This window comes from Myzus persicae, unplaced genomic scaffold (genome assembly GCF_001856785.1).
Source record: "Myzus persicae strain clone G006 unplaced genomic scaffold, MPER_G0061.0, whole genome shotgun sequence".
Lineage (NCBI taxonomy): Eukaryota > Metazoa > Arthropoda > Insecta > Hemiptera > Aphididae > Myzus > Myzus persicae.
The window spans coordinates 3544-29016 of record NW_019103365.1 but is presented as its reverse complement, the minus strand read 5'-3'; the positions used below and the strand labels follow the sequence as shown (position 1 = coordinate 29016).

The following is a 25473-nucleotide window of genomic DNA, read 5'->3' as shown; positions in this document are numbered from 1 at the left end:
TTAATAAAATAATAAATTGTAATTTGCAGCTAACATTACAAATTATGTTGAAAAAAATTAAGTAGCAAATTACCGGATTATTAGAAAATGTTGCGAAATTATTTTTAATATTATTTCAGGTATAGGTACAAATAAAGTTTTATTTTACAAGTTGTACTAGTGTAGATAATTAATAATGATAATATTTAACATATCAGTCTGGCTTTTAAATATTTTTTAATGTTATTGATTTTCATTTAAATTTAAAATAATAGTGGCTGACTGTAAGTACCTACCTTTATTAGGTGCTATTAAGTACCTATACAAATATACAATATAGATACCTACATTATTGACTAGGTAATACAAAATATGTATGAGTAACTTGTCAGTAATTAATATGACTGCTAAAAAGTATGCTTTATTACCTTGTTTTCATCACTGCTAAATGCTAATACACACATAATCATAAAAATCGAAAATGCGATCAAAGATGTCTAATTTTGTTTCCCGTGAGCTCAAATCATGTATACAAATAGGTAGTTTTGTTTTAGGTAATTTATTTTTGATAATAACTAAATTATAAAATAATAAAAGTTTAAACTGTAACTTATATCATCTTAATCATTAGTTACCCATCTTGATTGTTGCGTATAACACATTTAAATTTTATTGTTAATATTATTAATGATTGGAGGATCTTAAGCTTGTAAGATCTCAGCTCTCAGCTCTTAAGATTTTAAGCAAACCCGTTTTCTGACAAAATTGATGACATTTTCATTAGATGTTTATATATACCAACATTTTTTATATGATCCTTACAATTTCAAAAATCTGTTATTTTTGAGCTATTTATAGGCATAATAAAATTTTGACTACAACATTTTAGTTGTTTTTAATAACCGTCAGAAAAAATTTTTTCGGTAAAAAACTTGAAAATTTAATGCAAGGTTGCTCATAAGCTGATGTTAGAGCCTTAGAGGAAACTAGAAAAAAAATTGTATCGCTAAACCACTTTTGCATCTTTTTACGTATAGTTTCAGGCAGAGAATTGCTAAAAAATCGAGATATAGTTTTGACCTATAAAATATTATCTATCTCTAAAGGACCAATGACCATTATGTTATGCATTTGTATATTATGATATACCTACCTAATAACTTAACCATTTTTTTTTTAGTCAAATAATTTAATTATCTAGGTACATTTTATTTTACTTATATTTTAAATGTTAAATTTTAGCTAAACAGAATTTTATACTATTTAAAGAAAATCATTTCTGATAAAAAATATAAATAATGCAATACAAAAATATGGTTAGTTACCTACATAAAAGTATTTTTTAAATTATTGTGTTGAGTTATTACAAATTAAAAATAATACTTGTGTATTAGATATTTACATGTAATATATCATAATTCATAATGTATTTTTTATTTATTTACATTATAAACTACTTACCACAGTAGATCTGTACAAGTGTACTAGTGTACAACGTATCATTAAGGTATTAATCCGTCTTTCATTTTATTAAGATCTGTGTCATTTTCAATTCTTTATCAGGGGTATAAGTATAAGTTAAAGTAAAAGCGTTTTAATGTCCCGAAAGATTATCATCAATTTTCTCCAGTAAAGTTTAAAAGATATCCGTACGTTTGTGTCTATTTTCTACATCATACTATTAACTATTAAGAGTCGTCACTGATATTTTTATACATTATTAAAAACTGAAATAATAAGTACACAAATCTTATTACAATGTTAAATAATAAAAAAATATTATGTCACGAAAAATATTTCTCAATATACGATCATAATATCGACAATGTTGTCAGTCATGGCAGTCATGTCTGTCTTAAACTTGTGTGAAATAAACAAATTAAACATTTAAAAAACAAAATAACTACATAATTAACCAATTTATTATTATGAAGTACAAATTACCTATATCAAAACAATTTTTAAAATTATTTAGGAACTAAAATTGTTCTTTATATTTAAGAACTAGGAAAGAAACTACCTGGTTCCTCTCTTTAGGCAAAGAACAAGGGACGATTTAGTTCCTTTATAACAAGATGAAAGTGCACGTGAACCAATTAATTTTTAAAGGAACTTTCCAAGCACCGGAATCTTTAGCCAGGAAAGTTTGCCGTCTATCGGACACATCTGTCATCTAAATGGATACCTATATGTACAATTTTAGGGAGGGTCAAAATAAGACATTTTCTAATGTAAGATAACAAAGATATTTTAATGTTTTTTTCACATATAAATGATGTAAACATGCATGTTATATTTGTATTGTTACATATATATATAGTTGATTCAAAAACATTTTATTAGGTATAAGTATGTAAAAAAAAATGTATTTTCATACTTAAGTATTTCATATTTTATAAGCGTGATTTCAAAAATAATTTGTCTTGGTCGTTATTTAGTATCAATTATCATGGCAATATTTAAGTTCATATATTTTTTTCCAGGGGAGGACAAGTGTCCTATCTCCCCCCCCCCTCCCCCTCTAATGGGCGCTTATGGGCATCCACATGGTAACATTGATTATAAATACCGAAATACTATATAGATCGCTCACTGCGGCATAAAATAGGTATAAGCTACCCTGAATTTACTTGCGATCCTGGTGTTGATATCCAGAACTGACTTGGCGGCGGCGGCGTATCCAATAATCTAGCAAGCGTACTGTGCGTAGACCTGATAATATATGATATGATAGATCTATTATCTAGACCTGATAAGGTCTATGGTACAGCTGTGGCTAACATTTGTCTAGTGTAGTGCACCTGTCGTAGCACTTTCCTTTAAACTTTTAAAGTCGACCGATTTGTCCGTGCACAGTTCACGACTTCACGTTCGTTTCGCGTCAGCCGCCGGTCTGTCCAGAGTATTATCGCAAACGATTTGTTCCGACATCCGCAGTGATAGCGACTAGTGAGTTCATATCTGCTTACATTTTATAGTTTTATTTTGCTCTATTCATTTTTCGTACGCAGATTGAAGAAATGATAAAGAAATTCGAAAATGCAATTTTGCTGATCGATTAATTAGGAAAATACGCTACGATATTACACGGTAGGTACGTCTATACAGCGCAGTATGACGAAAAAATATCAACTGTTAAGTGCGAAATTAATGAAATAAAAACCAGAAGATTACAGATCGTAAGTACGATGTCATGACTGTTGCTGGGAAAGAAAAATCGATTAAACCCTTAACCAATGGCGCAGTTCTCTATTATTTGAAAGCGGACGAAATGTCTGACGTCCTGTATGCTTCTCATATTGAAATTGGCCACGGGGGGAGAGATATAACGATGACTGAATTAAAACATAACTTACTGTAACTTAACTAAAAAATCAATTATGGTTTCTTACGCTTCTGTTGTTTAAATTATCAAAAAAAAAAAACAACCCGATCAGAAAAAAAAGTTTGGTTTCAAAACCTATTGTGCACACAGCTTTTAACTTTTGAGCACAAAATTAACCTAGTCGACATGCAATCACATTGTTATAATGGTCATCGTTTTATTTTTAATTACCAAGATTATCTTACAAAATTTGGATTATTGCCGCCTCTGAAGTCAAAATATGCTGAAGAAATCGCTTTAAATTGATTATATATTTATATTTCTTTCAGGGCACTGTCAATTTTGTATTCTGATAACTGACGAGAGTTTGTGAATTCATCTAGCTATGTAAAAATGGTTTATGGCAAACCACGGCATAGCCAGAGCCAATACTCGGTAGAATATGCTTATAGAGATATTAAAGCAGTCTTAGCTGCATGGATGTCGGACAATAATAGTGAAGATTGGCCAAACGTTTTCAAATTAATCCATTTTCAAAAAAATCAAGTGTTTAATTCAGGTTAGTAATCTTTACTGTTGAATTATTATTATTTAATTAATTAAATAATTATAATACGAATATGTTCAAATAGGTATTATGATTATTACAAATATGAAAATAGGTAATAAATTAATACATTTTTTTTTTTGATTGGTCTAATTATAGGTCGTTCTCCTTATGGACCCATGTTTGGCTGTTCTAAAAACTTGGATTAGCTTCAACAAATATTCCTTACAATGACATTTCTAAATTGAAATTGGTAGAAGACTTTGAAAATGTATGAAAGCTCTATAGAACGTGAAGTTGAAGATGATGGTAGTGTTTGAAATTAAGGTAATTTCCAAGTCATAGTTGTAAATATGTCAACAAAATATTTGATTTTTACAATATTGCCTATGTTTTCAGTTAATGCTTAGGCATTGACGATATAGTCTACCAATGTTAAGAGTTTATGATATTGGCTGGGCATTTATGTTATTACCTAATTTACATAATTGACTGTAACATTAACAAATTATCAGTTCCAAGTAATATTACTATCAGGGTTGCGTTTGTTCATATTAATGAAAAGTTTTTGAAAGTATAGGTATCAAATAAGTTTTTAATTTGTTAACTTTAATTGAAATTGTTCTTCATTATTTGAAAATAATTTCAAATACTGTTTTAAATTATTTTAAATTGTTTATTCAAAATGTATTTGAGCAATATAGTGTTAATGAATAATTAGTATAATTAGTGTTATTTTTAACACTGATCTTACATTCACCTGATATGTTTTACTCAGATATAATTTTTGGCTTAATTCAACAATATATTAATCAATATTCAATAATAATTATAATACATACATTGATCAATTTTATTTTCTGTAATAAAACAAATAAGGCACTTTCTGGAATTTGGTCTTCCTGTTACAATGAATGATCATATTTTGTATTAGACATTTTTATTCTTTATTTTGAATCAGAAAATTCAGAATTTTGAATGGTAGTCTTTATAACAGATTCCCGTTATAGAACAATAAATACATAACAGAATCTTTTTTATGATATCGCTACATTTCCTTGAGTTATTGGATTTTAATTTTCAGTGCTTGTTTGTACTGATGTAAGAATACTAAGTCCTGGTTATAAAATATTTAAAATGTTATATTTATATTCATCTTACTTGAGTAAAAACTAAAACAATTTAAAATTTAAAATGCCTATAAATAACTTCAAAAGAGTCAAAATATTTTGAAAATATCATGTATAGAAAATGATAAAATAAAGATTTGATAAAAAATTCAAATACCTCTCGGTAATAGTTTTTGATAAACATCAAAATGAGAAAATCGTTGTATGAAAATTTGTTAATTTCCATTGCCTAACTTCAAACACTCATCAAAAATTAGTTTAACTTTTCGGCAAACATTTTGTTTTGTTAGGATAACTCAAATCTTGTATTAAATTTCCAAAATTGTTATGAAAATCTAATTTATATTTTTGTGATTTTGATAAATTTTGTCAAAATGTTAACTTCAGATGCTCATAAAAAATTATTGTGGAATCAAGGTCAACTTTATTTTTTGATTTTTACTTTCAATAACTTATGAGGAATGTAGTATTACTTTTTCAAGTTTTTTTGATTGAGCAAAAATGTTTTCATTGACAATAATTAAAGAAAAACTAATACAGCTCAAATTTTTTTTATGGCTATAAGAAATAGCTTTAAAAGAATTGCAATATTTGGAAAATGTTATGGTGTATAGAAATTTCTTATATTAACATTTAGTGAACATTTCATCTATACATGGTTTTTTTTTAAGTTACACTAAAACATTTATACTTCTACAATCTCAAAATTAACTATAGGTATTACTTATTTATTATAATTTTGTTTAAGATTTAAAATTCAGATGAAAGTTATCAAGTCTAGTAGGTACTCCTAAATCAAAAATAAATGTGGGGCAACTACTATTATCGATATACATTATTTTACGCCTTGGCTTTTCCAAAAATTATGTCTACTGATATGTCATAATAGTGTTATAGTTTGAGCTGTACATAAAACTCCTTTTATTTTTTGACATAATGATGAATAAATTGATTGTGACTGAACTAGTTTTTTTTTATAATTGTTTAGTATTGTGTAAAATATTAATACCCACTAATGTTGGTTAACAGAGCCCATGCCTTATTATTATTATTATTATTTTTAAACTTTTTATTGTAAAATATAAATAAGATGTTTGACATATTATTAAAATGTTTACAATAAAGTATCTACCTCCTTTAAGCACAATGCTTGTGTTGGTGGTAGAGAGCTACATTACATAGTAATAAACAAAATTACATACAAATAAACCTAATTCAAATTACAAAAATAAAAAGATGAGAAACATAATAAATTTCATAATTAACATTCAATGTTTCATATTATCTTATTCCATACATAATTATATAAAATTGAAAATGTATTAATTTATTTTTATAAAACTATCAGTGAAAATAACCACGAGTAAAGTTGTTTTTTATATGTAAAGTCATTGCATTATAATAATTAGGACCTAAATACCATGTAATTTGAAACCATGTATATTTTAGGACACATGTTGTCATTAAAATTATCTACATTCCCACAAAAACAGAGTTTTAAATCATCATGATTGGTCTCTTCTTTGTTCATTGAAAAATTTATAAAATTAGTTTTGTTATAATTTATTGATAGTTTCCTATGATTTAGATAATTAATCACTTTTTTAAATTCTTTAGTTGCTTTTAAACTAACATTTTTCTACGGCACACCAGAAAACAAGAGACAAGTGTCATCAGCATAGGTTGTGATTTGTCCATCAATTTTTAAATCGCATATTAAATTAATATATAATATGAATAATAACGGGCCCATGACACTGCCTTGTGGTACTCCACATTTAATACTCAATTCTTCACCTGCAGAGTTTATAATTTGCACAATTTTTTTCCTGTTATCCAAATAACTTATAAACCACTTTAAACTACAATTATTTAGACCGAAACTTGGTAAAATGTTACAAAGTTCACTATGATTGACCGTATCAAAAGCTTTAGTTAGATCTAAAAATATTGCCATTGCTTTATTGTTATTGTCAAACGCATTATATATGAATTTCCTAGCACTGTACAGTGCATTTTCTGTGCCCAACCCGGGTCTAAAACCAAACTGGTAAGTTAGGTAAACAGTAAATTATTACTTTCCAAAAACTACTAATCTATACTTTATAATTTTCTCTAATATTTTTGCGAAATTGCTTATCATTGATATTGGTCTATAGTTATTCATGATCTTTGAGTCACCATTTTTATATAAAGGTTTGATAATTGCAAGTTTAAGTTTGTCAGGAAATATACATTCAGAAATACATAGATAATAAATATATGTTAAAGGTTCAATAATATTTGTAGCAATATTTTTAATGTTTTCACAGATACTCCATCAAATCCTGCAGCAGTATCATCTTTCAAATTATTTATTATTTTTATAATTTCTTGATTGTTAATTTTCTCTTTAAAAATCATGTCAAATGAGGCTTTTGTGCTTGGTTCATCATAATTAAAATCCTATTTTTTTATTTTATATGCAAAGTTTGCTTTTAGTCAAATTTTGATCATTAGTATTACAACTTGTTGCAGTTGTTTGTCATGCTTACGTAGCATTAATTATAGTGTTAAATACTTAAATGAGAATTATGAAATGCGTAATGGTTATTAATACTCAAGTAGGTAGGTAAATAAAAAAAAAATATTCACAAAACCTGGTATAAAAAAATGTAATTTTTAATGCATGTGAATTTTTGAATTTTTTTTGGAAAATAGTTTCTATGAAAAAAGCAACCGGCTTTGATACTTACTCATTGACAAATTTGAAACCTGCTGTACAGCGAAGCATTACCCACTAGCTCAGTCTCGCCATTTTTTTTTTAGTACTATAGAATGAGAACACAAATAATGTTCTTACCTTAAGATAATAATTGGTTATTCACTCTAATACAGGAGCGTCTATTGTCATTAAAGTTTAATATAACAGCTTACAATCATAGGCTCAATGAGGTAAATATTTTTAGGGGTGCACAAATTGTTAAGAATTCCTAGAATCTTAAATGTTTATTTTAATATGATCGAGTTACAGATTAAGAAAATAAAATGTATCTCAATAATATTTTTTCTAGAAAAATAAATGTAACCACCTGTAGTAGGTACTAATGCTTAATAGTAAAATAAATTACTTGAATAGCAATAATATCATAAAATATACTATAGATTGTCTTCTCTCAGAATTATTTTTTGTATACAATGATTTTACATCATTATAGTCAGTCAATCTCTAAATACCTAATACACTGCAGAGCTTTACATATTTACCAGCCTATTTTTTTCTATCCGTCATCAACATTTGGGATAGTAAAAATTGTCGACATCAGTATCTTTTCTGATAAAAAAGTAAATCTAGTTAGCACTTTTGGGTGGTAAAAATTAGAAATTCTCAATAGTTTTTAAAAGCGTTGAAAAAATGAAAAAAAAAATGAGATTTTTGATATTTCTTTAAGAAAAAAATCAATTTTTTTTATGGATGGTGACGGTTCACCACCACAATAATTTCACAATGTCGGTCACCCTGCTATATAGTTTGTACCACTGTCCTCGCCGAACTCTGTCCACGGCCCACATAGCAAGTGTTCAACCACTGACAGGTAACCTTTGGCTGCTGCAGCCATTCACCATCATGTACAATTTTGTAGTGTGCACACGTTTTAAGTATATTTTAATTTTTTTCAATAGACTATCAAAACTCAAACTCCAACCCATGTTGGTGGTATAAGGAAAGGACATATTACTGACCTAACTCGAGACCAGCAATTTAATGAAATTTAAGCTCGATTTACTACCCTGTAATAATTAGCCTACTAATTTGAAAGAAATTAATATTGCTTATTTTATTTTATTACTATTTTATTTCATTTAATATCCAATGTAAATGCAATTTAAATACAAATTCAATGTCATATATGTTATTTGTGTTTGGTTTTACCTTTGATTTTTTAGTTGATACTCACAAGTACACAATACACCATTATTATTTTAATTTTATAACTTTTATTTTAGCCTGGAATGAAAGTTTCCTGACAACCCAGCTAACTACAACCCAATAATGTTAATATGTACATTATGAGATGAATATATGATACTATTCTTTGTTCAAAGTCTTAGTGTCTTCATTATACCAAGTGGATTGTCGAATACTCTAATAGATGGATTCCAATTCGTTGGACAAGGTAATATTTTATATTATATATTATATTTTATATTTATATTATATTATTTTTATACTTGTTGAGTTATTTTTATAATAAGTTTTTCATTGTAAATAGATTTTAAAATTCCATTCAATGTAAACTCGTATATTTTGATTCATGATTTTTTATGTAAAAATCATAGCATAATAAAAACCTATACAACAAATATTAGTTGATTTGATAAGTATTCATATTCATATTACAATTGTTTTTTACAATAATTAGTTGATTACTATAAATGTGTATTGTATAGGATTATCAGGAGCTCAGTCTGCATGCCCGAAACGGCACCTTTCTCTTGTGAGACAGACTATAGAAATTAAATTTAGTATTTGAACTTACAGTTTATTAATATTTCTCCTTTGAGCAGAAAGTATTATAATGTGTAACAGACAATAGTATATTTAATAAGTTGGTATTAATGTTTGTATTTTGTAAATTATATTTATTATGTTTATATCTTAAATATCTGATAATATTATTATTTTCGTTTTGATGTATTTAAGTATACATATTATCCTAAAATAATTTTAAGCATATTATCTTTAGGATCCTATCTCTTGTCAAGAACTTTAATAATAAGTTACAAAAACAATTTTGGTAATAATTTGTTATAAATTATAAATTTAATTTAGTATTATGTGCAGTTTATTAATATTTCTCCTTTGAATATATTATAATATGTAAAAGACAATAGAATATTTAATAAGTATGAATTTTGTATTTTGTAAATTATATTTAGTATGTATATTTCTTAAATTATATTGTTTTGTTTTGATTTAATTTAGTTTACCTATTATTCTTAAATAATTTCCAACACAGGGTATCTCTTGTTGAGAACTTATGTTTTATTATCGATGTGTTTGTATTCTAACATAACATTTATAAGTTTCTACTTTTTGCTGACAGTGTGAGGTATTCCTATAGTCTTTGATTTTTAGGGAAAGGTCGCAGGGGGAATGAGTTCCTTAATTAAATGTCCACATAATATCTTAACCATGTAGAATGGTATCTACTTCATTGACAATATTTAATGAAAATAAAATTTATATAACTTTTTATTCTAAACTAACAGGTGTGTGTAAAAATTGATATCTGATAAAGGGACAAACAAGTGATGATTACCTATGTAATAGTTAGGTACATTAAATATTTAGGTATAAGATAATAAGTAACCACGGTTGTTGATAGATCTACAACATTGTAACTGCAAATGAGTAAAAAGTTAAAAAATATTCATTAATATGCACTAAATATCTAAAATTATGCTTACTTAAATAAATAAAATAAAATTTATATTATAAAAAATATTTGAAATGTCATAAAAATTACATACAAATAAACTAATTTTTATTTTTTTGTCACAATTAAAAAAAATAAATTTTAAATACTATTATTGATCTTTCGTGAACTGCGTATTATGTTCGTCTTTGTCAATAATTTATTTTATGAATACGTTTTTTTTCGTCAAATATTAATTATTTTATAGTATTTCCATAAAAAATGCATATTGATGTAAATATATAATAATATGAATAGGCATATCAAAATCATGTAGGTATGCCAAAAACGATGAAAACATGCAAAAACGTGCAAAATAAGACTTCACATATCTCACCGTGGTACCTACCTTGAAATGGATTTATATGCCATCTACTATTAAATACAACTTAGCAAGATTTATATGCAAATGCATGAAATTATACGAGCTCTGAACTGATGACATTAATTTAATGTAAAAACCCACCACCAAACTTACTGAACTGACAAACATCCTATCGGTCGGTAGGTACCTAGGTATTATTAATTGGGTATTGATTCAATGATTCGGTAAATTTTATTGGAGAAGACTTCGAGACTCTCTAACAATGAATAAAACTTTATTTTACTACTGAATAACAGCACGCACTCAGTCTATTTAACTCCGACATGTTTATTTTATTTATATTATACCTATAGTAATATATTTTTTCTATTAATTATCACGTGCCATAAGGGCACCATTGCATGCTATTATAGCTACTGTAAACAGTCACGGCTGGGTTGGTACAGTTGTTGCAAACTCGTGTTTGGAACAAGGTTTTTGCCGCTAAGAACCCAATGATGGTCACCCATCCGGAAACTATAGTGCCAGTGGACGGTATCGACAGCAACAGCGCCACGCCAGTTTATATAGTAATTTATTTTAGTACGATACCTATGCGCAGTGGCGGCGCGAACTTTTTGAGTCTTTGAAGCAAATTGTACATTTTTAATATTTTTACCATCAACCATCCCCTTTATTACATCAAATAATGATAATTTACCATGTTGAAGCTATGAAGCAATTGCTTCAAATAGTATTCTATCCCACCGCCACTGCCTATGCGTTGGGTTATCTAATTCTAAACTATATATATGGTATAAAATAAATACAAGGTTTTCAATATTAGCAATTACCATAAATGAGATATTATAAGATATCAAATGCCTCTAGAGATTAAAATGTGTAGAATGCAAAACAATGCGTATAATAACTATGCATGAAATAAATTAGACTTCATTCTGTAAGGGATAATTAATTGGTCTTCGTACGCATAAGTACCTACCTATTAGTTATTATTATTAGTATAAGGCTCGGAAGTTGATGTATTTTGCATTTTTTTTTTTTTTTGAACTTTTTAGACCATGCTCTTCTGGCCACAAATGTGTTTCATTAGCATGTGAATCTAAATCACTAATTTTTATTTGCATTTTTTTGTGTTTGTTACTTTCTAAGTCATTTCCCCACATTTTTAGTCATTTTTACTGATTTCATACTAGTTCACTTCTTATCGTTTCTTGTCGACCATTATGTCGATAACTTAAAATTTGAAAATTACTATCGCGGGCTGAGATTAGTGCCTATCCGATTTTATCTCGCCGATTACATTTTAGTCGTTGTCGTGTTGTGGTGAATATTATATTATACAAACATTTTATTTTATTTTTCTAATATCTGATTAGTATCCGTGTTCGCGCGAAGTGCAGCGCGATCTTGTGGCACGTCTGTCGCATATACCGTTCCCACTATCAGCTTGAGTTCTGTTATCTGAAAGTCGTTTTTTGTTCATTTTTCAAATTTCATATTTTCGTATATTCTTATTTATTATGGTCTTGTGTCCACTCGATCTATCTTTATTTTGCTTTCATAGATTTTTATAGTGTTTCTGCTGTGCGGCAGTGTCATCAATTATTGTGCTAAACGTATTATTTTATTGTATCCTGATGACACTGTCCGCAGCAAAGTCTATAAAAGGCTGGACGCACTAACTATGCTGGCCTTTTTTCTCTATATTTCTTCGGCCCGAAGACGCCCGTCTTGTAACACTATTCTACTATTCATATAAAAGATATAATATTAAAGATAGATTGTTTTGTAGATGAGCATTTATAACAATTTCAATTTTAATTTCCAAAATTTCATATAAGGATAGTAATTTAAATTATATTATTATTATATTTTTTTTTTTAGGGTACTCTGACATCCACCTGTAGATTCAAGAAAAAATTTAGATTTTCTATTAATAACTGTAAAATCTTACTCTGCACCTGAAGATTCAATTTATCTAATATTTCAGAAGCTTATACAATTTATTCATCAACCAAAGGTGTAAATGAGATATTTTTACTCAATAATAGTAGGCCAGGTCTAGATAGAATACTTGTTGGTGCCGATGAATCTGCTTGCAATGTGGCTACTCGTTAGTTGTAATCTTTTTTTTACTTATTCCAGCTAAAATTATCATTTAATTAGTAAACTGTTTGGACTTTCACTGATTAGAAGAAAATAACTAAGTGTGTATAGGTACCTACAATCATTTTTAAACATCAATAAATTATATTATGTTGTATCTCAACATTTAAGTATTTATAATAATTATGATAACCACATCACTTTATTTAAGGCCACTAGCCGGCCATGCCCATGATCTTCTCCGAAAAGCTATTAATCGTCATTACTGTATGTTGAAATGAAGCTTGAGAAAATAATGTCAGTTGAATAAAAGAAAAAAACCTATAAGACAATTATATAGGCAGCAAATCGTGAGGGTTGCACTCTTATGGCAGTATGATGTCAAAAAAATGTTTCTAAAATAATAATGATTATGACTAGTAAGAATATAGTATATTAGATTAAACTATACATTTGTTATATTAATTTCAATACAAATAAACACATACAAGATGTGCAATCAGAAATATTATAATATTATAGGTAATTATTTATTCAATACGAATTAAAACATCTTAATAATCTCGTTACACAACATAATACAATATTAGTTATTACAATATACATTTATAACTTATCCTAGGATAATCCTGGATATGTCCTAATGGCTTTGCTCCATTTCAATCAATTTATATCGGTAAACCTAAAAAATAAGTATTTCAGTTGACCAAACCGGTCGTTGCAGTTCAATCAGCAGTTTCAAATAAAAAAAGAAATCATTTTATAGACCCAATTAAATCGTTTTTGATGTCAAAACATGTCTAATGTTAACTTTATTCTAGTAAATTATTCTGTTTAGATAATTTCTTTTAGTAATACAAATAATAATACAATGTGTTTGTCCTCAGAAATGTATGAAGGTTGGCACAGTGACACGACGTGTCTCCGCTAAGAACTGTTTTTCGTATTCAATGATTCAAAATTTAATTTAAATTTAACACATCCATTACAGAGTATCCTACCTACTCAATCACTAAGTAGGCCTACTAGCGAAACCTTTTTTAAAATAGCGTCTTAAATGGTTTTAAAAAATTGTGTATGTACCTATAATATAATATTTTGTGACCATAGGTTAGGTTAGGTACCTACCTAATTAAAAATAATAATACCAATTGTGAGAATGAAGAGAAATAAATATGGCAATGTATAAACTATAATTTAATATACAATTATAGCATGTTTACTTAATCGATACCTATTTAATTCTCAAACAGAAATGTTGAAATCAATTAATCGTAGATGTATCTGTTGGCATTTAGAAAGCGAGAAATCAAATCTTAAGATTAACTGTATTATATTATAAGTGCGTAATCGAACGTTTTTGACCATTTGTTACACTATTCAAATTTTTATTTTAATGTTTATCGTCTTAAAAGATAGTAGGTATTTTATTATAAATAAACTATTTTGCAGTTGCAAACTCATAACGTTTTTAATTTTAGTACTCAAAGTTAGAAAAGTTAGTTACTCATTAGTCTTTAACTTAGATAAGTTTTTCTAAAATTTTTCAAAAATATAGAGAATACCTTCATAATGTGTAGTCCATAATATTATATTTTTAATAACCGCTTGAAATTAAAATTTTTGCGAAATCGGACATATTTTAAACACAATTATATACAATTTAAAGTACCTATATATTGAATGAGGTCCAGCTTTTTTCAAGTGATTACCACGGACAGCTTTTTGTTTTAAGTACTTATAAATACTTCATTAGGCATGTATTCATTGATATAACTGTTTCAGTTTATTTTCACCTTCGTCTGCCCTCACAGGTAATGGTTCACTGAAATCCACTTAAAAATCATTGTAGACACACTAAGCTCTCATATAAAATAAGAACATACCCAATTTTTAGTCAGACAATTTAACAAACCTTAATGTAGACTAAGTGTAGTGTTATTTGTGACAGTTTAAGTATTTACTTTTTATAATTTCATTTTCAAAATACTTAAAGCATTTAAGTTGGTACAAAATGCAGATTATGATCCTGTGGATTAAACCTTGTCCTGGAAATATTACGATCAAAAAAAAAAAAATCAGCCAAATCGGTCGAGCTGTTCTCAATAGATGACATGTAAGAAATACTGCTATCGATTTTTATTTATATTGATGATTGATATGTGTCCATTAATTTTAATTTGTGATCAATGGCAACCAAAAATTGCAATATGCAATACTTCTACTGATCATGATAATATTATAATATTATGTATCCAATGGCAAGCATATTAAAATAAACGAAAAAAAAATTGCCTTTTTCAATTATGTTTTGGCTGCCTTTCCAGAGAGTCTTAAGTTCTACCTACTTCTTCGGCAGATAAGCACCAAAATGAAATAACCGTATCGTACAAACGAGCCAAAACCCTAGAAATCTGTGTGCCACAGTTAATAGATTAACCTAGCCTGCTTGTGTTTTATTCCTGATGTTAGATATTTAGAAGTATACACCGTTCAAATACTCCAAACGTATAATCTCAATCGACAAATTTATGATAAGACACGGTAGACTGTCACAAGATATATTCTGAGCAGTTTTGTATTATTAATTTATAACATATTGTTAGTAGGCCATATGTTTGCAATGTGCACGAAGTACGTAATTTCATTATACCTAAATACCTAATTCATATTAATGGGCATAATATAGGTATCAAATATTTGGTGTAAAAACTTATTTTTTATACTATTATGAGCATATTATAATTATAACACTTAATATAAAATATTAATAATGTTATGTACGTATACATAACAATACATTTACATATAAGCCCAAAGTGCCAATCGTGCATGTAACAATATCGCAATACGGTACGATATTTTCTACCGAAATGTGCGCTTGTACAATTATTTACATTCTTTTAGCTTTAAGCTTTAAGCTGTATAAAAAAGATTATCGGCCCGCAACCGTTCGTCGATCCGATAATATTGTACCGATGTGGTTTTTTTTTCTATATGATGGAATCCTAAAAAAAAAATTCACTAACATATTTCAATACCCATGTTTTTCCTGTGATAGTTCTAAACCTATTACTCAAACACAATCAGAATTTCTTCGTCTACATTCTATATGAATATAATATTATTCCTCTGTTTTGTTTTGATCAAATCTATTGACTGTAAAAAATAGACTTTCGCAACTAATGTATCTTGACACAGAAAATTGAGTGATTGAAAATATTTTTCATCGTTAAATACAGCTGCACAAGATTGAACTATTAATACAATATCTGTTATAGTTTGGTCGACGTGTTCCTTAAGTGTAGGTACCTATCTATATTATATTATAATACATATAGTGGGCATAACGTTATTATACATTCATACCTACCAATTCATCTGACTTATGTATGATATAATATCGTTTATGGTCAATTGGTTAAAACCTTTCCACTGTGATCGTACTTCAGAGCGATTTATACACTTAAATTTACGATATTATGCAAATAATTACAATTGTATCATAACTTATATTAGGTCCCTGAACTGGCGAACAGCACCTACATAGTGCGTCACCTATACGACATAAACGACAACAAAATGTGCTCCTGTGGTTTGCGGTTAGAGCGCGCTACACAATATGCACGCCTTAAAAACTCCGAAAAAGAAAAGGCAATTCTATTTGAGTTTCAATACAAATCCTAAGGCAAATTTACCAACGAGAGCAATGACCGGGTTAAGTTCAAAAAACCTCCTACGTGACATTATAAAAATGTCTCAGTGGCGTACCAATAGGGTGGCATGACGGGCAAGTGCCACGGGCCAGGGCCCCAGAACGCCGGGGAGGGCCATTCAAAAAATGTGGCAATTTAAATAAAACAGATTACCGTTATTACAGAATTTTAGTTATTAATAAGTTCTAGTAAAATTAAATCACTTTAAAGTAAAATAAATGTAATAATTAGAAAAATAACTGATACACACAACACGCGTATAGGTCGATTATGGATTATATTTTTATGTGCAGCGTCTGCCCGCATACGCGCGGCGACTGCGATATTACTATATTAGTATAATAGATATAGAAATATAATAATTATTCTGAAACAGAAATAACAAGAAAACGCACTTTATATTTAGAATATAACCTTAAGTCTAGGATACTGTATTGAAGTCTCAGAAGTCTGTTGATTTTTCGATTCGTTATCAATTATCATTTATCATTTTATACACTATACAATCTATTATACTGCCCAGCTGAAAATTGAAATAGCTACCGTTTTTCGATATTATTTTGTCATTAGTTATTCTGTCATCAGTTATGAGTTGTCGTCACTCGTTGAACCAAATAATTAATATTGTGATCATGTCGTAAAAGGTAAGATTCATATTATAATGTGTAACAAAAAATGACCATATTATTCATAAATTCATAATAGTATAATAAATATGCTTTTAATTATTTATTACCTTTTATAGCAGGGGTGGGTCTAGATATAAATTGTGCTCTTCATATTACAAATTTGTAAGACCAAGGCCTAAGGGCCCGCTGGATTTTTTTGCCGAATCGATGTTTTAGTTACGCCAAGGAACTGTCTACCTATATATAGTCTAATGAAATTATCAATATGGCAAAACATTGACAGTTTATAGTTTATAGAAAATTTCCACAAATACTTACAATGAATTATGGCTTTAATTTCTTTCAAAATAAGATTTTATGTAGCTTTAAAATATATAAATTGGTTTCTGTAAATCAATGAAATAATGACATATTGACATACAATAAATCACAATTTATACGTTGCATGCTTCATTCACTGGCCACTAAATTCTCATGACGAATAGTGCAGAAAGTTTTCATGAACATTATAATAACCAATTTTATACCACCACGTCCACACGTCAAAAGTGAAATGGATTTAAAAATAAACTCAATACAAAATAATGTAATGCATTATAAAAGAAAGGAAACTGTGCATAAGGAAGAATACTTACAAGATAGGTATGTGGAATATATATAAAAATAAAACTATAGGGAGAGTAACTTAAAAAAAAAATTTTGGAAAGAAATTCCATCATACAAGTTGAATTTAAAATAAAAATAATTACGAGGATACTTCATATTAAAAGCTGAATTGCCCGTCGTGCCGGGTTGCAGTAAAAAATATAAGACTGCTGAATAATTAAGAATATATTAATGTGAATAATGAATATATAGTTATAATAATACGACAATGATGTTTAGGAAAAACATAAAGTGGAAATCAATTTGAGTTCTTAAGTCTTAATAACATTTATAAATGTACGCATAACATATCATAGGGAAAAACTGCAAATATTTCACCCAACACTACGAACAAATTGACAGTTAAATGAAAATTTAAATATATTTATGTATTTTAATTATAGAATTCTTTATAAACTATATCCATTGTATCTTTTTTGTTTTTCGGTATTATTTGTAATCTTAATTTTTCAAAAGATCTAACTCTGGACATGACCACATAAAATTGACCATGACTAAATACAGGTTTGGGTAAATACAATCTTACTTTATTCAATGATTTTCCCTGTGCTTTGTTTATTGTTATAACAAAAACAATTCTTATTGGAAATTCGACGCCTATGGAGAGTAGAATCTGACGGAGTCAAATCAATTCGAGGCAATAAAATATTGTCTATATTCTTGTTGAGAATCGCTGCTATAGAGTATACTCTAACTGTACATAATGTAAATGTCAAATTGTCTTGTTTTTTCTTATTTTTACCAGCTTATACTTTTTTTAAATTATTGTGCGCTCTCGACGACGACCGGACGACCGGACGACACAAGACCCCCACATACAATTCTGAACCTCTGTACTAAATGTTTGTCCGAACCCTTTATAAAACTTTCAAAAATACAATTTACCATCTACCATATAATATATATATAACAATTTTCGGAATAATATATTTTTTTTAAATTATACTTACTAGAATTCAATATTCATAGTTAAGACAGAACAACATCTGTCGGGTTAGCTAGTTATTTATAAAAAATCAAGATTTATAAGAATTTTATCATTAAAATGTCTTTCTTATTTTTTTATTACGATACATCTAAATTTAAAAAGGAAAAAAATATGTACATCTTAATTAATATTTAACATACTTTTTTAAGTTAAAATTTTATTTTACGAGCTTTGAGCTCAGCGAACTCGGATATTATGCCTTAAAAATTGATTGTCGAAGACAATTCATTCTCCATTGTTGAAAGAGCAATTGAGTTTAATCGTTCTTGACTCGTTGTATATCTTTGCCACGTCTTCAGTGAATTTTCCAAGTCACTGAAAGACATTTCTGCTTCTGCTGCGGCCACTGGAATAGTGCAGAATATTCGGAGACTAATACACAAGTTTACAAAAATTGTTTACACGTTTTTCGCGTGAGTGGAATTTAATAGTTCGAGTGGTGGCATTACATTGTTTTTTTGAAATGTTGAAGAATATATATTCAATATAGTTTTCGGATGTAACATTTCTTGACACATATTTTCAGATAAATCAGATGTGTACAGGTGATTTTGTTTTCAATTCCAATTATTCATTGGTCAGTGATAAAAAGTTTAATAATGACTCGAATATGTTACAAATATTTTTTATAGTTTGAAATCGATGTTCTAAGTCCGACAGAATAAAGACCGACGACGCAACAGTTCTGCAGATTGCAGTAGACGTAGGAGTAGTGTGGGTTGTAAAGATGTGTGTGTACACGTACGGCAAACGACGTGCGTTGCCACGCAAATACATGGAAAACTAAATATTTCCAAAAACAATTCAATTGGTAAATTTTCTGAATTTTTTCATTAGATGTCTAATCTGCACACCGAGTACTCAAGTTAGAAAAATAAATCATGAAGATCGGTCCAGTAGAACTTTAGATATAACAGTCATAAGTAGGGCTGTGAATTTGTAGGAAAGTGCATTTTTTTTGGTGATTGTGAAATGTAGCTACTAGCTTTGCAAGTACATCATTTGAATAATGTAACTACGAATCCATTTATGCAACTTTTATTTCGCATTTTTTTGAATTGTTCAGTTCATTTTCGTGCATTTTTAGGTCATATTTTCTTTTTTTAGTTCATTTTCCAATATTTTCAATCAAATTCTATCGATTGACAGAAAAATTTTGAAAAAAAAAATTGTTTTTGAACACAGGCTGTATATACGTCGATAAAATAAGGCAATTGCTAGATAACTACATAAGTTATTTGTAAGTTATTTATTTCTTAAATTTTTAAAAAATGTTCAGTCGAATTGCATTAACTATAGAAAATTCGAATTTAATCAACATTATTATTATTTATTTTTTTATTCTTAAAAAACACTTTTTTATGCATGTAATGTATTAATGTATAATATCCTGTGCCTAATATTAATATAAATATAAAAATTAAATTAAAAACCATTTTAAATGAATTTTATACTGTAATTGTTGGCATTTTATATTGTATTTTTTGCATTTTAAGTGCATATTATATTGCATATTCTTGACATTTTTAATGCATTTTTAAGGCTCTTCAGTGCATTAAATTCACAGCCCTAGTCATAAGAAAATAAAGAATACAGATGTAGTTCATGTTCAGGCCCGTACGGAGTTTTCCCGGTGCGCCCCCGTTATCAATTGAGAATTGAGATATTAGCATCCCTCTCCCCTTTTAGATTCTGCACGGAGTGATGAATATAATGATTTTACAGTGATGTTTGTTTTATTTTTTTTGTGTCTGAGGACAAAATGTGGAGCAGTCATAATCAGGGATGCTTTCGGGTAGCAAAGTGAATTTATATTGTACTTTGGTGGGTCAAAAGTGAAAAATTGGAAAAAACCCGTCATTTTTACGCAAAACCAGTTTTTGATAAAATTAAATTTTTAATTTGGCTGTTCCTAAAAACAAAATCTGTAGATTCTTGAAATTTTCATTAACTGGTTCCCATTGCCTTAAAAAAAAATTAAAAATCAGCAGTTGCAACTTTTTTTTTAAATTTCAAATTTTTACAAAATATGTTAAAATCCCGAAAATTTTAAGTATTTATACCTAAGATTTGAAAATTTGGTACCAAATTTTCCATAAGTTTTTCTTTGAATATCTGTAAAAAAAATTCTACCGGACAAAAATTTTTATGAGCGTTTGAAATTTAAGCTTTTACAAAATCACGTAAAACAAAGATTTAGCTCAAACGATTTTCGATGTTTATTTTTATTCAAAAAATATAATCCATAGAAATTCGAAACTTCCACCAGTTGTTTATTGAGACATTTTCTTCACAGAATTTTTTTTCAAAATATTTCGTTAATTTTTACAGATATTATAGGCATTTGAAATATTCGACTTTTTTGTTTGTTTTTTTTATAAATGTCGATAAAATGACATAAAATACATATGTAGGCACAATTTTTTTTATAGGCGTTTGAAACTCCAAATTTTTATGAAATATGATATAATCGCGAAGTGGATATATAAAATTATAGTTGGCGCCCTAAAAATAAATTTTTCCCGCGCCCCTTAGAGGTAGCCAGTACGGGCCTGTTCATGTTCATATGACTATTGACTATGGGTGCGTTCGTCTTGGACGCTTTTGCGATTACGTTGCTGGCTCACTGTATATGAACCGTTCGCCTTGGCTAGTAAGCAACATTAAGTAAGCTCCAAGACGAACGAAATTAGTCGTGCACGATAATTTCAGTGTAATCACTTTATTAGTTATCACTAGGGTGCTGATTTGTATTTATTCAGAATTAAAAAATATGTACATATATATGAATTTAATTTTGTCCAAATATGTAATTAAAAATACAAGAAATGTAAAAAAAAAGTTTTTGTTCTTGAAAAAAAATGAGTTAATTAAATAAGTAGGTCAGGGATGGCAAATCCATGGCACGCGAACTTTTTTACTATTATATTTTATATAATACATAGTATTATAGCCTATAGGTAAAACGCTTACGGCTTTTATTGGCCATTAACAATTAACTGATGAATGCAGTGCCGCGTGTACTTTATTCAAAGTTACTAATTATAAACCAAATTACAACGAATTGGCATCAAGTGTTCAACAACAAAAATCACATCAAAAATACAAATTATTACAATTATTATTGTAATTTATTATACATTATTATTATATGTACCTAAACTAACCTTTTTATACTAATAGATTAATTGTACAATCAAATTATAGTATAACAGAATATAATATTTTTTTCATTTCACGATCTAAAAAAAGAAAAAGGTAATTTTATACACGCTGTGTTCAAAGGGTTTGCCATCCCTGAAGTAGGTAAACATAAATTATACAACACTACATTTTATTACTATTTTATTAACATTAATTAGGAATACATTCAAATTAAGTATTTATTCATTGTACTTAGGATGCTGAAACAACATCTATTTCAAGTTTGGAAATCACATTTTCAATGACACTAAAAATTGTCGCAACAATATGCAGCAGCATGTAACCAAGTTACCCCAGCGAGTTATCACTGGCTCCGGGGGAGGAGGTGTTTGGGGGTAATTTTCTTTGAGTAAATAAATTTACACGACTGGGTGCTTTGAGGAATTTTTTTTTTTAGTTGATGTCAAAAAAATCAACTTCGGAAAATTCTGATCTAATTTAACCCGGAGAAGATAACACATAATATAAGACGGCGACACATTATTAATTTTGTAAATAGCTCCATATTGAACATATAAATTATGTAACACGAGTAAAATATATGTAATTAAGATTAAATGTGTAATATCAACCATGACTTAAAATAATCAGACAGTCCTGTGACATATTTCTCTAAAGGAATCGTTCGAATATTATCATTCGCGACAAATATGTAAATACATACAAATCTGCACCCTAGTCATCACATATTTTCATAGAATTTTTCTATATTCACTCGAAACACCAACATATAAATCCAATTTCTAAATTCTAATTAGTAATGGCCGATACCCGATGTGTACCTATAATTATTATTAATGGGTGACCAAAATAAACAAGAGTTAGTTGAACTAGCTTTAGAACTAGTTGGAAATACTGCAGTTGGTAACGAATGCCATGACTAAATGCGAGCAAACGAGTTGTATCCGTGCACGGGCATTTGGAAGACAATAAACACATCTTCGAAAAAACTATGTTTTGGAACAAGTAGTATAATTATTTAAGCATGCGGAATAGTGCCGCAACTTCATAATAAGGGGCCCGTGTGCGATATTTTTTTTGGGCCCCTTCCCAAATTAATTTTACTGTAAGTATTACAATCTTTGAGTGCCAACGTTTTCAGGTTTTGTGTATAAGTATTAGGTACCTACATATATATATAAAAATAAAAAGGCAGACTAAACACATTTCAAAGGCCTCCCAGCGTACTAAATACCTGTAAATGTTGTGTGCGTCGTCACTCGTCAACCGTCGTCGTTTTCCGCTATCAGCCTGTTGTTTTTCCGACAATTCGACAAACAACGACCCATAGACGCGATGAAAATAGATCTTATGGAAAAATTGATGGTACTTAAAAAGTTAGAAACGTTGACACCTGAATACTTGATAGGTACCCACCTTTTTCTAAACCTGCCATCCTATTTTAACATACCTACTTATTACTTAATCTAATATTACTGCACCAACAACTACCCAAACTAATGTTTCAACTTAAAAAAAAAAAAGTATCGCGAATAATTAAGTTTTGAGTTTTAAGACAATTTCAGTGTTTGCCCCCCCCCCCCCCCCCCCAAATGTATGTAAGCCTTGAGGCGCGCCGCACACTCTGCACACTCGGTTTTTGCGGCACTGATGCGGGACGTAAATTATTTGGAATAATAATACTTTGCGGAACAAAAGTTCAGACTTTGATCCGACGTATGAGAACTTTTATTCCGAAAAAAAAAACAATAGTTAAAATAATAATATGTCCGTTGGCAAACAACTTTTTCTCTGGGACAACACGACATCGTGCACGAGTGCACGACCGTACGAGTGAAAACTGCTCGGTCGCCCCACGCGGCGATTTGTTCGCGACGACAAAAACGTCCTCGCGCAATGTGTACCCAAACCTTACGGTACACGATATTGTTGTGGTTGTGGTTGTGACTGGTCTCGAAACAGCGTGTTGGGCGAGCGGCGGCGCGGGGTGGTTGTGGACGTCGTGTTGTTGGGGGCCGAGTGGTGGATATTGTTTGAACGGTCGTTTTGTTGCCGTGCGGTTTACCGTTTTTTTTTTGACGGGGTCTGTCAGGTCGAATAATAATTATACGATTCATACGAATTAACGCATTTGGTTTACGTTTTCGTGCGAGGTAAGTACAGACAACACTTTTTCCATTTACGATTATCATAAAAATACTACCGTATAGGTTGCACTTACGACCCAACACGATATTATATCATACAATCATCGTTATATAATTGCATTTTTTAAAATTTGGAAAATAATCGATTTGTATTCTAAACAACAATTGACAAGGTTTAATTGGAACTTTTTGACGGTCGGACGATCTTCAGTAGGCATTGCGTAGAATAATATATGTTACAACGATAATAATAATCTAATGACAAATTATTCAAGCAGAAGACTTGAACCGAATTCGGCCCTTTGCCATCATGCCATGTGGTTTAAAATTATTGTTCAGCCCCAACCATGTAGTTTCACTTACACAGACACATAATTTCAAAATTACAAACATAATGCATATAATAATAATAATAACACATGTACAGTGCTCCATGTATAATGCCCATGTTTTAATATAATATAATAGTAGGTGCTTACAAAATTTGAGCAGGTACGAATCAAAATTATAGGTTATTAATTTTGTTTACAATGTTTTCAATACAGTACGCACTGACATATTCAGCGATATTATTTGTCATGTAGAGAAGGGGATGGCTATTACATTTTTGAAGATAATATATTGTGTGTAGGAATTTTGTGTACTGGAAAATTATTGTCTTGATGATTATTGAATTGTATTTGGTTGTTGGAATATAAAATGTCGATGAGTTTGAGTGTATATAGTGTAATAATATATGCATGTATGGTGTGTCTGCTGTATATGAAGGAACATAATTTAGGTGTATTATGAATTTGTAAGTGCAGCTATTGGTATTAAATTATTTGTATCTGTTAAACAGAAAAATTGCAATCACAGCGGTATATGTATTATTCTAATTTCTAAATATATATTATATTCAAAGATTTGTATGCACCTATAAACAACAACAATATTGTTATCCTATATATAATTGTTCATTTTTGCTTCTGTAACTACATTTTTTTCAATCCAAAGCTTTAGTATACGATGAACAATCAACACAATAACTATTCTAAAAACAAAACAACCACTCTTAAATTTATCCTTTGTCAATTTCTAGAGAATAGTCATAACTGTGATGAATATTTTCACTTTTTCAGCTCCTTTGTGGCTTGTAGTGTAGCAGTTGCAATACAATCCATCTTCAACCAGCATTATTTTTCAGTTTTCTCAGCATTCACTATGGACGAGTTAAGAACAATAATTAAGGATTCCAGAACAAATTCCGAGTGAGAAAAATTACATTAACAGTGTAACATTATAAAAT

General features: G+C 28.9%; 1 long non-coding RNA gene across 6 annotated transcripts; it reads left to right on the top strand.

Moving 5' to 3' along the window:
• Nucleotides 1–2699: 2699 nt before the first annotated feature.
• On the top strand, nucleotides 2700–9571 carry LOC111034379. Of its 6 annotated transcripts, none has more exons than XR_002604526.1 (6): nucleotides 2700–2928; nucleotides 2991–3158; nucleotides 3634–3863; nucleotides 4011–4178; nucleotides 8969–9138; nucleotides 9413–9571. It is a non-coding gene; the product is annotated as an uncharacterized LOC111034379 (long non-coding RNA). The 6 variants fall into 6 exon arrangements; XR_002604524.1 differs by having other exon boundaries at nucleotides 9235–9571; XR_002604523.1 differs by having other exon boundaries at nucleotides 2702–2928; nucleotides 8969–9571.
• The last annotated feature ends 15902 nt before the right edge of the window (nucleotides 9572–25473 follow it).